The sequence below is a fragment of the Bidens hawaiensis genome, unplaced genomic scaffold, assembly GCF_021521415.1.
Source record: "Bidens hawaiensis isolate Kalapana, Puna unplaced genomic scaffold, B.hawaiensis_p1.1 tig00004973_1, whole genome shotgun sequence".
NCBI classification, from domain to species: domain Eukaryota; kingdom Viridiplantae; phylum Streptophyta; class Magnoliopsida; order Asterales; family Asteraceae; genus Bidens; species Bidens hawaiensis.
In genome coordinates this window covers 1,262,279-1,276,302 of record NW_027491313.1, presented here as the reverse complement: position 1 = coordinate 1,276,302, position 14,024 = coordinate 1,262,279, and positions in this window count along the sequence as shown.

Genomic DNA, 14,024 nt, shown 5'->3' with positions numbered 1-14,024 from the left:
CCTTTTCACTCTCAGCCAGAAACAACCATTGATGAGATCTCTTCAAATTTGGAAGATAATTTGCATGTCGGTGCTGTTCCGACCACGAGAATTCACAAAGATCACCCATTGGAGAATATTATAGGTGATGTGTCCTCCGGTGTACAAACCAGAAGTAGCTTGAATGAGCACACCTGTGTTTATACAAGCATAAAAGAAACGGGTATAATGAATGAATGTTTGTACTCCTGCTTTATAAGCCAAATTGAACCAAAGAATTATCAAATGGCTTTAAAGGACAGCTCGTGGGTCGAAGCCATGCAAGAAGAGTTGGCTCAGTTCGAAAAAATGGAAGTTTGGACTTTGGTTGAAAAACCAAGGAATGTGCACGCTATAGGCACAAAATGGGTGTTCAAGTGTAAGAGAGATGATAAGGGAATTATCGTAAGAAATAAGGCGAGGCTGGTTGTTAAAGGTTTTAATCAGCAAGAGGGTATTGATTACAATGAGGTGTTTGCTCCTGTCGCCCGGTTAGAAGCGATTCGATTGTTTTTGGCGTTTGCTGCATTTAAAAAGATGAAGGTATTTCAGTTGGATGTGAAGAGCGCGTTTCTAAACGGGAAAGTTGATGAGGTTGTGTATGTTGAGCAACCTCCGGGTTTTCCTGACCCAGACTTTCCTGATCATGTATACAGGTTGAGCAAGGCGTTATATGGGTTACATCAGGCACCTCGTGCCTGGTATTCAACGTTATCGGACTACTTGCTGGAAAATGGTTTTGAAAGGGGATTGATTGACAGTACGTTGTTTGTGAAGAGAGAAGGATGTGACTTCCTACTGGTTCAAGTCTACGTGGATGATATCATTTTTGCTGCATCAAGAGTATCCATGTGTCAGGATTTTGAAGCTGTCATGAAGAAACGATTCGAGATGAGTGCTATGGGTGAACTAACTTTCTTTCTAGGATTGCAGGTTGATCAGAAGAAGGACGGGATGTTCATTCATCAAACGAAGTACGTTCATGATATGCTGAAAAGATTCAAGATGGAGGACAGTTCTCCATATGATACTCCCATCTGCGTCAATCACAAATTGGGTGCTGAATCAGATGGTGACGCAGATGTGGACCCAACTCTGTATCGGGCAATAATAGGTTCATTAATGTATTTAACTGCTTCTAGGCCTGATATAATGTTTGCTGTTTGTCTTTGTGCACGTTTTCAGGCAAATCCGAAAGAATCTCATTTGAAAGGTGCAAAGAGGATACTACGGTATCTCAAGGGCAAGCCGAAGCTGGGGTTGTGGTACCCAAAGGGAGGAGACGTTGAACTGGTGGCGTATACAGATTCTGATTATGGTGGATGCAATCAGAGTCGGAAGTCAACGACGGGAGGCTGTCAGTTTCTTGGAGGAAGATTAGTTTCCTGGCAGTGCAAGAAACAGACATCAGTTGCTATTTCAACATGCGAAGCTGAATACATGGCAGCATCCAACTGCTGCTCTCAGGTTTTGTGGATTCAGCAACAATTACGCGACTATGGTCTGAATTTCTTACTCACTCCTATTTTAATTGATAACACTGCCGCTATCTCAGTAATTAACAATCCCGTGAAGCACAGTAAAACTAAGCATATTGACATTCGTCATCACTTCATACGGGATTGTGCTGAGAAGAAACTGATCAAGATCGAAAAGGTTGATACACTTGAAAATTTTGCTGACTTGTTTACAAAAGCGTTTGATAAATCTAGATTTCAAAACCTAATTGAGCTGAACGGGATGATCAATCCCGAGTAACCATGCCTTTGTGTTTATTTAAAAAAAAAAAAAAAAAAAAATGTGTGTCATTATTGCTTAAAATTAGTCGGTTACCTCAGTTTGATGGACATATCCTAGGATATGTTTTGGTCCTCGTTTCAACTTAGAGAATGAGGATAGCCATTAACCGGAAGACTGAAAGTGACCGGGGCAGTTATGACGTGTGTTCTTTCAGTTGCTGAAAATTAGTCGGTCATTCTTAGTAAGAAGGACACATACTTGTATGTGGTCGGTCCAGTTGATCCATTGGATCTTCAGGATAGCCGTTTACCTGACGACTTTGACGTGATCGGGGCGATTGAAATCAAAATTTTTTAGGGAAATGAAATTACTTTTCAAGTCTAATACTTCGTAAGAAGTTCTGTGCTGTGTTTAACAGAAAATTGATCCAACCTTGGAAAATGATATATATACTGATTGTGTGTGCTTAACTAGTGAAGTTATTAGGCTTAAAAGGCTTTAGAACAGTCATTGTATGTCATGGTAATTTTTATGGTGCGTAAAAGTGTATGTGATACTAACTTAAACTACTCGAATTTACGTGGAAACTTCTTAAGAGTTTTGAATGTCTTCACACATATCTTTCCGAATGATAGGCAGAAAAGCAACTACCCAGTCATACACGAGCCCGTGAGTGATCTGATTCCCGTGAAGAAAGCATTTCAAGACACTGCAGTGATCCAGATTCGGGACTTGCAGTAGTTTAATACTCCGAAGTCAATAAGAATGTTTGGTTAAAAAAAAAAAAAAATGTGTATATCTTTAGTACTTATGAGACATAGTAACAATCAAGACTTCTCATGTCTGGAGTAAGAAGAGAACGGGAAGCAGTCAACGAGTATATACAAGTTAATCAGACACTATGGGTCGAAGTCAACTCGAGGTGACTTGGGTATAGCCAAATACGCTTTGAGAATAGATAGAAGACATCATTATCTCTGAGTTGTTGCCAACTTAAAATTTTTGAGCTTAACTGAACCTTAATCCGTATCACAGAAACAATGAAAACCATTTAAGTTATTTACATGCTTACAACCTGTTTCTCTATGTCATAATACAGCTAAACACGGATCCAAGTGACAGTCACATAGGTGGTATGATTCCTGTTGGGATCTTTTCTCAAAACATAGTGGTCCCTGACTAGACTGAAATTTGATCCCTTATTTCGTAAAATTTTTATAAGTTTTTCAATTTTTGTAGTTGTGTTATTGAAAAACTGGTTACTTGGACATGATCATTTTTGTTTAACTCTTTTTGGAAACTTCTAGTGTTAACTGCAAGATTATTCAAACTTAAAGGGCTGATTTTGAAAATACGGGCGAAGTTGTTGAATTCGGCGAAGTTGTGCTTAACTTCGCCTAGGCGAAGTTAAGCGTAACTTCGCCTGAACCAACTCTGCCCTATATAAGGCTTTTGAAACAGTAACAGTAACATATAATTCTTATTTTCCGGCGAACATAATATCTAAACCTTATTATCCGAGATCTTGTTTTCATTCCGTTTTCGATCCTTGATTTCAATTTCTTGTGCTCTTTAACGGTATGTGTGGTCAATATCATTCACAAACATACTCGTTCGTTATAGTTTTACCCGGTTCGAGACCTCGGGTCGTCGAACCTTCAAAACCTAGTTTTTCAACCAAGTATTACGTGTTCATGGACGTCCTTTACGTCTCAATATCATTACTCTATGTTGTTAATCACTGATGGATCGTCAAATCGGTCCGAAAACATCGGATCTAAGCCTTGAATCTGAACAGTCGCCGTTTCAGATTCAGGCGAAGTTAAGGTTTAGGCGAAGTTATCCACAACTTCGCCAGGAGATTAATTTCGCCTGTGGCGAAGTTATCCGTAACTTCGCCTTGAAGCTTAAGTTCACCTGTGGCGAAGTTATCCGTAACTTCGCCTTGAACTCAAGTTCGCCTTTGGCGATGTTGTGATTCAGCGAAGTTAACATCAACTTCGCCTATACCATTTTACTTAACAATTTTTAGACGAAATTATAGTTGAAGCGAAGTTGTTCCCAACTTCGCCTCACCTATAAGTTCGCCTGTATAGATTTAATCACAACTTCGCTCGTGGTACTTAGCGAACTTGTGAGCTGCTTACACACTGTCTAACTTGTTTTGTTTGGTGCAGATATGGCTGCTATTGGAGGTGCTGGTGGTGATGATAGCGCTGACTTACAACCGCAGATATTCATTCAGTCAGCTTATATTTTACGAGATTGATCGTCAACGAAGGGCTGTGGCGCGCGAGCGATTCACTATGTATCCTCGTTTCTTACAGATGATTTTAAATCATGTCGCTCCGTCGCTACCACAGAGACGCCCAATAAGATACGTCGAATGCGTGACGAAACGTATCTTTGCTCAGTGCCGCACCTCGAGCACTCGAAGCAAGCCTGAGCTGCGTCCCAGGCATACTCCCTTATTCGGATATCTCATCAATCCGGAGTATGTTCCTGCAGGAGGGGACGAGTTCAGAGACCCCCAACCACATCAGGCGGCAGCACCTCATGCTGTATCAGCTGCGCCTGTGGTTTCTACTGTTGCCTCTGCTGCTGTGCCAGCTACTGTATCTCATGCTGTGTCTACTGCTGAAGACGTTGATCTTAATGCTGCCTTTGGTGTACATGGTGTGTTTGATATGGATGTCTCGGGTCCTCAGTTTATGGATGTTACTAGAGCAGCTACTTCGGTAGCTGACTCTGATCTAGACGAGACGTTTGCTGAGGCGAGAAGACTTATGGTGTCTCGGGAAAGGATTACGGGAAAGAGACCGAGAACGGTAGACGAGGATGAGGATGAAGTTGATGAAGAGGAGGCAGTGCAGATTGTGCTCAGACGTTCAAGAAGAGAACAGAGAGGTACAGGTTCGGGAGCTGGAGAATCTTCAAGGCTGGTACGTTTTGCTCCACCTGCCTTATCTGGTATGTCTCTTATTCCTACTACAGCACAGGTTACAGCGGTCGAGACGTCGGCCCCAACAGTTGTGTCTCTACCACCACAACCGCTTAATCCACCGGTGGTAGTTGCACGGTTTGTGGAGTCGACCATCACTTCTACTGCAGGGTTACCAAGAGTACCACCTGCGGTCACTTCTGCTGATGTTCCGCCAACTCCTACGCCTACTTCAGATTCCGAGAGGATTACATCACTAGAGCGGATTGTTGCTGATCAGACAAAGACCATTCAGAGCCTAGTGGAATCCAATCGACTACAAGCAGCCCTCCTGGTTGAACACGGTAAAATAATAGATGCCTTCAAGGCATTCTTGGCATCTCAGGGGGAGAAGACGTGTAGGGGTGATGAGTTGAGGACGAAACGAAGAGAAGATCATGACGATGATCCCAATGCACCAGAAGGTGCAGGTGGTGAGCTGCCAAGAACCTCTCAGGCTCTTGGGGCTTCCACAACTGAGGGGGAGTCTACAAATGCAGCTGGTGACGATGTTGTAGCAGTTGATGATGATGCTGATGTTGAAGACGTGATAGATGCATTGAAAGAGTTGGATGAGGAGGATGATGAGTTTATGATGGAAGATGATGTGCTGCCAGTGGATGAGATTGAGAGGATTGGAGAACAGATTACGGTTGAAAACATGTTAGAAGAAGGTGAGATTGTGGATGACTCCGTGGAACATGAGATTCCGGAGGTTGACAGAACAGGTTTGTGTGACGAGAATGTGGAGGAAGATGCTGAGTGGGAGGAACAACCGAAATGGAAGGAGGGTTGTGCCCACTGGTTCGTAAAGACGAAGAAGCCGGCGGTCCCTAAGATGTTCAGAAAAAGTTACAATATTAAGGGATACACGGAAGCCAAGAAAGGTATTATCTGCTGGTTATACGACGAGCAGCTGCGGCTCTTTGTGATCAAGAGGTACGATGGCATTCAGTACTTCCAGAGAAAGTTGAGATCTCTAAACACACTGCCAGAATGTGAAGTAAAAGATTTAGCCAGATTGGGATTGATAAACAGAAGCGAAGACAACATGGCTAGAATCATTGCGAAGATTGTGTGGAAAGAGTGCGTTAAAGAGAAAAAGTTTGAGCTACTGAAACCACAAAAGGGAAAACTTGTCGAAGACAAGGATAGAGGTCTGAGAGTTGATGGAAAACCTTGGATGGTTATGAAATACAAACCGATCCGGTGCCTTAAAGAAGTACCGATGAAGTTCATGCCCAAGGACGTGCTCAAAGATCTAAAATGGTGGTACGTGGATTGTGAGACAGCTGAGGCGGTAATGGAAGATGAGGATGAACAAGAAGTACTTCGGGTTTACGACCCGATGCATCTTGTTAATCTATCGAAGGCTGATCTGAAAGTGCTCAACGAGAAGAAGATCTTCTACATTCCTGCTTGGAAGGATCAAGCTAGGAAATATCAACGGGTGGTGTCGGTATGTGTTAGAGAAGGGGCGCACGCGTAGAGATGAAAGATTACAAGACTCAAGATTTGAAGATCAAGATATGAAGCTACTGCCAAGGGGGAGTCTGTTGGTACATGTGTGTCAGTAGTTCATAGTCTAGCATTTGTAATCGAGTCTGTAATGTAATTATGTTTTGAATTTGATTATTTATGTAAAGCGCGAAGTTGTCAACAAGTTCACTATGGCGAACTTGTTGAATCAGCGAAGTTATTGACAACTTCGCCTGTGGCGAAGTTGTCGTGTTTATATACTGTTCAGCGAACAGTTTACGTAGTTGGTCATTTTAGGGTTTGTTTCAGTTGTTTAGTGAACTTGTTCGTGTCATAGTCTGTAACAGTGACCTCGGGTCACGTGGTTGTTATTAATATAACGTGGTTGGTTTATTGCTTTCGTGTTCGATCTCTACATACTCTACACTCGTATCTACCCACGCAGGGATTCCGCACCTGCGTTGTTAGCGACGTCCCGTGTACGATCCGTCCAGGAGCCTACACTCAGAAATCTCACAAATCCACCGGTAAGTTTTCTCTGGAGGACATTGATAGTCTGATCACTCCTCAAACTGTCAATAAGGAAGCTTTGAAGGCAGCCACCACTTCCGAGCCAAGGACCACAACTATCAGAGCCAAATCTGTTGCTTCCAAGAGGAAGAAGTCCTCGTAACCCGAGACCCACTTTGACATAATCTTTGTTGTAAGTATCTTTCATCTTAACATCCTTATTTTGATAGTCAAGAACTGTTTTAATCCTTATATAATTGTTTGACATAGGCTGTGAATGCTTGCAAAGAACATTATGACAAGGTTGTGAGCCACATGAGTGATAGCCTCTCGGGAATGGGAACTGCAGCGGTCACCAAGGATAAAGCCATAGCCCAGCTCACCAAAGATAAGAAGCGTTTGGAGGATTTGTTATCCACCACAGAAGCCCAACACCATGAGGAAGTGAAGCAGGCCACTGAGGAGGAGAAAATGTGGGCCGCAAGATCCGTATTGCAAGCTAGGATCAGGATGGCAATAGAAGCTGGTGATACTGCTTTCGATAATGCTACTTGAAATGTAGGGAAATGGAAGGTGGCTTTGGTAGCTCTTGGTGGTGAAGAGGATGTGGTGATGGTTGATGGGAATGAAGCTAGAACGAGCGGGATGAAGGAAACGATCGAGGTTGAAGAAGGGAAGGCAGCAGCGGAGGGTGATGAAACTTCTTGAACGGGCGACGAAGGATATCAAAAACAAGGCCCGAGCCCGGTTTTTATTTTGTTTGGTTTTGTTTTTATGGATAATGGTTTGTAATGGATAATAGTAATTAGGGTAAAGGATCATTGATCCTTAAGACAATTTCAAGGGATAGCAAAGGTGGATGGATCCTCTGTTTGTGGGGATGAAGCCTTTGATGCCCCTGACTTTTATTTTCCTGCACTTGGTTAAACTGTTAGTAACAACTTACTTTAACCCGGATGGATGGTCCATGTTTAAATGGTGAAGTCCGGGTTAGCTTTTGATGATTTTAAGTAAGTTTTTAATGAACAATATCTTTTGACTATTTACGCGTTATAATCCGTTATTCTGAAAATAAGTTTAATATAATCTTAGTCTTATTGAAAATTCTAAGAAATATCTTTGAGTAAAAAATTTAGGATAGAATATCCTTGCAAAAATGTTATATCCCAAAATAATAAAGTTTACAAAGATCTTAACCAAATAAATGTAAATTGAAAGGTAGAAGTCATACCATAAGGTCTGATTAGACCTAAGTTACCATAAGTAGTGGTCCTTCCGTGATCCTTGTAAAAATAAATTAAGGATCTTGAATCCATAAGTGTTGATCCTCGTAGTTGAACTTAGGAAATCTGTCGCAAATAACTTATAAGATCAATTGGCATTAGACCCATCGAATTGGGGACAAGCCCAAAAAATAAACTGGGGACAAGCCCGTGCAACTTGGGACAAGCCCGTGTAACTGGGGACAAGCCCGTGTAATTGGGGACAAGCCCAAACTGGGGACAAGCCCAAATATACGGATGTTAACTGGGGACTCGCCCAAACCGGGATTTAGCCCAAACTTAAGTGACGTGAAAACGCCAAAACCTTAGGTATGGTACGTCTACCATAAATCGTAGGATCCTCCATATAGCCGAAGACAACGAAATTGTCAGCCACTAAGCGTGTACTGGTCCCGCTACCCCGGACTATACGTTGGATAACGTGTGCTCCAGGCGAGAGTGTAGAAACTCTAATTTATAAGAAAAGTGAAAACTTTAAACCTTGGAATATATGACCAACGGAGGTCATACCTAAATCGTGGGCTAGGCCAAGGAAAATAGTAAAATACCTTAAATGTGAAAGAGAGGTGGCCAACCTCTTAGACATTAATCCTCTAACTAGAATCCTGCATAATTATTTAATACTTTGAAAAAACAAACATTAAGAATACGTTATCCTTAAATTAATAAAAATCTTAAATAAATAAGTGATTAAATAGATACTACCAATTTTAGGATCCTTGATCCTTTAAGGATACTCTATCCTCGGAGGATACTGGATCATGATTAGAAAAAGTACTTCTTGAGATGGATAGCATTCCATGCTCTTGGTAATCTGTTGCCTTTCGTAGTGAGCAAATGATATGCCCCTTTCCTGCCTCCGACTCGATCAGATAAGGACCTTCCCATTTAGGTGCTAGCTTCCCATCTGCCGGATTGGTTGTGTTTTGGAAGGCTTTCATCAGGACCAGATCTCCTTCTTGAAATCTTCTGATCCTTATACTTTTGTTGTATGCCCCAACTACCCTTTGTTGATATGCCGCCATCCTGATCTTGGCTAGATCTCTCAACTCTTCAATGGTATCCAAATATTCAAGAAGGATTTCTTTATTGGCCTCAGGATCACGGATGCTTGTTCTAGCTGTAGGAACCACCATCTCTGTAGGGATTACTGGTTCTGATCCAAACACCAATAAGAAGGGTGTTTGGCCTGTTGCATTCTTTGGTGTTGTTATGTCAGCCTAAAGAACATAAGGAAGTTCCTCAGCCCACTTGCCTTTTTTGGATCCTAGTTTCTTCTTCAAGTTGTTGATGATTATCTTGTTGCTTGATTCTGCTTGGCCGTTAGCTTGAGGATGAACCGGTGTGGAAGTAATCATCTTGATGCCCAACTGTCACAAAAGTTTGTAGTTCTTTTCCCAATAAATTGGGATCCATTATCACAAACAATTTCAGATGGGATACCGAATCTAGTTATAGTGTTTCTTTTAATGAAGGATATAACTTCCCTTTCTCGGACTTATACGAATGCTTCTGCTTCAATCCATTTAGAGAAGTAGTATGTCATGGCAAGCATAAAGACCTTTCCGCCTGGTGCCTTTGGTAGCTTGCCAACAATATCCATTCCCCATTTCATGAAAGGCCATGAAGAGGATTTTGGATACATTGGTTTTGCTGGCTGATGAAGGATGTTTGCATGCCTTTGACAAGCATCACACTTATTTGAGTACTCCATTGCATCCTTCTTCATTGTTGGCCAGAAGTATCCAGTCCTACGTATCCTGTAGAGTAATGCTCATCCTCCTGTGTGGTTGCCGCAATCGCCTTCGTGGAAGTCTTAGAGTACCTCTTGTATTTCAGGATCCTCGATGCATCTGAAATAGGGACCTGCAAGAGATTTTCTATATACAACATCTTGTAAAATAATGAATTGTGATACCTTCAATCTGAAAGCTTTAGGATTTTCCTCTGTAGGGATTTCTCAATCTTGAAGGAACTTCTTAATTGGAAGGATCCAAGATCCTGCTTTTTGAGAGGATGACGGATCCATAAGTTTCTCTGTGTAATCCACTGTTTCCTCTATGGCTTCCTGTTCTCCAATTGCTGGAGGCAATATATGAATGATAGGTATCTTTACATCATTCAGGATCTTCAATGACGATGCTAAGTTCGCTAAGGCACCTGCCCCATCATTTTCTTCTCTTGGTACCTGTATGATACTAACAATTTAAGTTCCCAGCCGGATCTTCATAGGAGTATCTCGTAACTCGAGGGTGCGGAATCCCCTACGTATACGATACGAGTGTTTACACGAGTAATACTTAAATGACACGCAAACACACAAACACACAAACACAAAGGAATACTTATTATATTGCAATAACGATAACCAATGACACCAAACACGTAACACCAAGTGTCACAAAACATAGCCGTAAAAAAAACCTGTTCAAATAAGCCGAAGTTAGGGTATATATAATACGACAACTTCGCCTAACATGCTAGGCGAAGTTGTCCCTAACTTCGCTTGCCCCACAAGTTCGCTAAATACTAAAAGCAAACTAAACAAGTTCAACAAGATAAGAACAATGTAACAATTACAGACACGATAAACACGAGATAAATGAACTACTGGCATCATGCACCAACAGACTCCCCCTTGGCAGTAGCTTCATATCTCTAACATCTTTCCCATGTCTGGTAATCCAAAAATCATGTACCCACCGTCTTCAAGCATGAACGCCCTGTCTTACGCAGACAGAGACCACCCTCTGGTACTTATTTGCTTTGTCTTTCCATGCCGGGATATAGAAAATCTTCTTATCATTGAGTACCTGCAAATCATCTTGAGACAAATTAACCAAGTGCATTGGAGCATACACTCTCAAGATCTCATGTTCGTCTTCATCTTCCATCACAGCTTCAGCAGTTTGACAATCAACATACCACCACTTGAGATCCTTCAACACATCCTGCGGCATAAGCTTCATAGGAACCTCTTTCAAACAACGGATCGGCTTGTACTTCTTCACCATCCAAGGCTTGCCATCAGCCCGCATACCTCGTTCCTTATCTTCAATTAGCTTCCCCTTTCGAGGCTTCAAAAGCTCAAACTTTTTCTCTTTAACACTCCTTCCACACAATCTTTCCAACCCATCTCGCAAAGTTATCATCACTTCTATTAATCAACCTTAACCGAGCCAAATCTTTCACTTCACACTCAGGCAAGGTGTTAAGCGATCTCAATTCCTTAGAAAAATATTGAATCCCATCATATCTCTTTATCACAAACAACTTTAACTGCTCATCATACAACCAGCAAATAATACCTTTATTCGATTAAGCATAACCCTTGATATTATAACTCTTCTTGAACATCGCGGGTACCACCGGCTTCTTAGTTTTGAAAAACCACTGAGCAAAGCCTTCTTTCCACCTTGGCTGCTCTTTCCACTCAGGCTCGCCCGACACACTTTCATTTTGGACCAAAATATCTTGATCAACACTTGGAATATCATGCTCAACATCATCATCAATTATCTCTCCTTCCTCTAACCCACTATCGATCTCTATCTGTTCACCAATTTTCTCAATCTCACTAACGGTCAGCACATCATCACCCAACTCATCCTCATTATCAACCACCACTGTCTCACCACCTGTACTACCCGATGGACCAGCAGACTTCCCCTGAGATGTGGAAGCTCCAAGAGTTTGTTCAATTCTTGGCAGCTCACCACCTGCATCTTTCGATGCATTGGGATCATCATCTCTGTCCTGTCTTTTCTTCGTTCTTAACTCATCACCCTTGCAACTCGACTCCCCCTGAGATGCTAAGAACTGTTTTAGCTTATCAAACAACTTACCATGCTCAACAAGAAGTGCAGTCTGAAGTTGATTCTCTTCCACCAAACGATTTATAGCTTGAGTTTGAATAACATTCACCCTTGACTGTTCAGCAACCACCCTTTCAAGAGCCGCAATCCTCTCAGAATCAGACAAATTAGGATCAAAATCAAAGTTCATGTGAGAAGTATCCTGAGCGTACGGTGGTGGAATTTCCAAGCTTATAGGAATATCAGATGTCGGCTGTATAGTAACTGTGGGTGAAATAGAAACAGATAACCCAGCAATTGCTACCAATGTAGACTCAACAAACCTAGCAACCACTTCTGATGGAGTAATGGTAGGGGGTGGCAGAGAAACAATCTCTGGTGCTGTCAACTGGACCGTAGATGGAGCTATACCAGCTGGTGCAGATACGGCTACCAAAGATACACTCGAGGTCACCGGCAATGAATTAGCCGAAGATGGAGGTAACATAGACATACCAGATAACGATGGTGGAGAAAAATGGACTACACTCGAACTTTCACCAACTTTGCCCTTCTTTGATCCTCGTACCAAACGACACAACTCCTCCTCATAATCTGATTCACTATCATCTGAGTCTTTCTTCCGTTTACCCTGAATTCTGTCTTGTCTGGCAAGAACTCTCTGTGCCTCAACAACATCATCAGTAGAGGAATCAGATAAAGTTTCCTCAGAATCCTCCACAGAGGCAACTGACGGAACCACCGAAGCATCAATTGTAGAAACATGCACACCTGAATCATCACTGACTGAGGAATGAATTTCAGCAGGATCAGTCATATCCATGTCAAAGAACCCTTGCTCTCCAAAGGCAACTTCAAGGTCAACCTGTTCGGCAGGAGGAACAACTGGGTCAACAATAGGTACCTCTTAAACTACCTGTGGAAGTGGAACCACATGAGGTGGTTGAGGAACAGCAACTTGTTGTGGAGCCGGGTCTTTAAACTCATCCTTTGGTGGAGCAACATAAGCAGGATTCACCAAATACCCAAACAATGTTGTGTGCCTTGGTCTAAGTTCAGGGTTGCTTCGCGCACTGGATGACCTACACTGTGCAAAAATCCTCTTGCTTATACTTTCAACATAGGAGATAGGACGCCTTTATGGCAGATTAGGAGCAACATAATTAAGAATCATCTGTAAGAATCTAGGGTACATTAGGAAACGTTCCCGAGCCACAGCTTTCCGCTGACGATCAATCTCATAAAACACCATCTGACTGAAACTATACGGCTTGTTGTAAGTCAATGCGGTCTTTGCAGACTGCATCATTGCACCCATGCCATCAGAACCAGCCTTGCAACCGGACATGCACACTATCAACACGTGCATTAAGAAATGCCACTGGTCCAACAGAAAACATTTTCGACATTGAGAGTCGTCCAACGGACCCGAATATCCCATTCGAAGAAAAGCTCCGGTTCTAAAAGCAGCCGAAAACTCAGTGGGGTCCTGAGTGGTTTCAACTCCAAACTGTAAGGCTTCCCTGATTTGATTCACCTAGAACTGTACTACTTAATTGTTCACAGTAGCACGCATTACCGGTGGTTCAACCCGACAGTCATATTCCACCGTCCTCCAAAAGTCATCAATGTTAGGGAGAGATATCGGCAGAGTAGTCGTGATAGCATGGAATATTCGCGAACGAATGAGAAACGAGATGATATCCGTATATCCTTCAGTTCCTCGACTATCCGAATCCAAAGTAATGTACATATTGTGACCTGAAAAGAACTGTCTCGTGTCACCTCCGCCTTCATCACCACCAGTACCACCAGCACCAGCCACAACAGCCATATCTGCAAAAACAAACGAGCTAAGTTAGGAAAACTGGTGCATACAGATTTTAACTTCCCCAGACGATAGAGGCGAAGTTGTGGCTTCAGCGAAGTTGCTAAATTCGCTTGAGAAGTAACTTCGCTCGGTGTGAAAAGTGTCAGAACAGAATGTAACATAGTTTACAAAACATTAGCGAAGTTGGAGCAATTTGGCAAAGAAAAAGAGTCTCAGAAGCGAAGTTATCATTATGAGCGAAGTTAGAGTTAACTTCGCCAAGGCTTAATTTCGCTCCATAAACAGAGGAATTTTTAACACACTGTTGGATAATAATCAGGACGATCAGAGGTTGGAAGAAGGTAGATAGAGGAGCAATTAGGGTTACA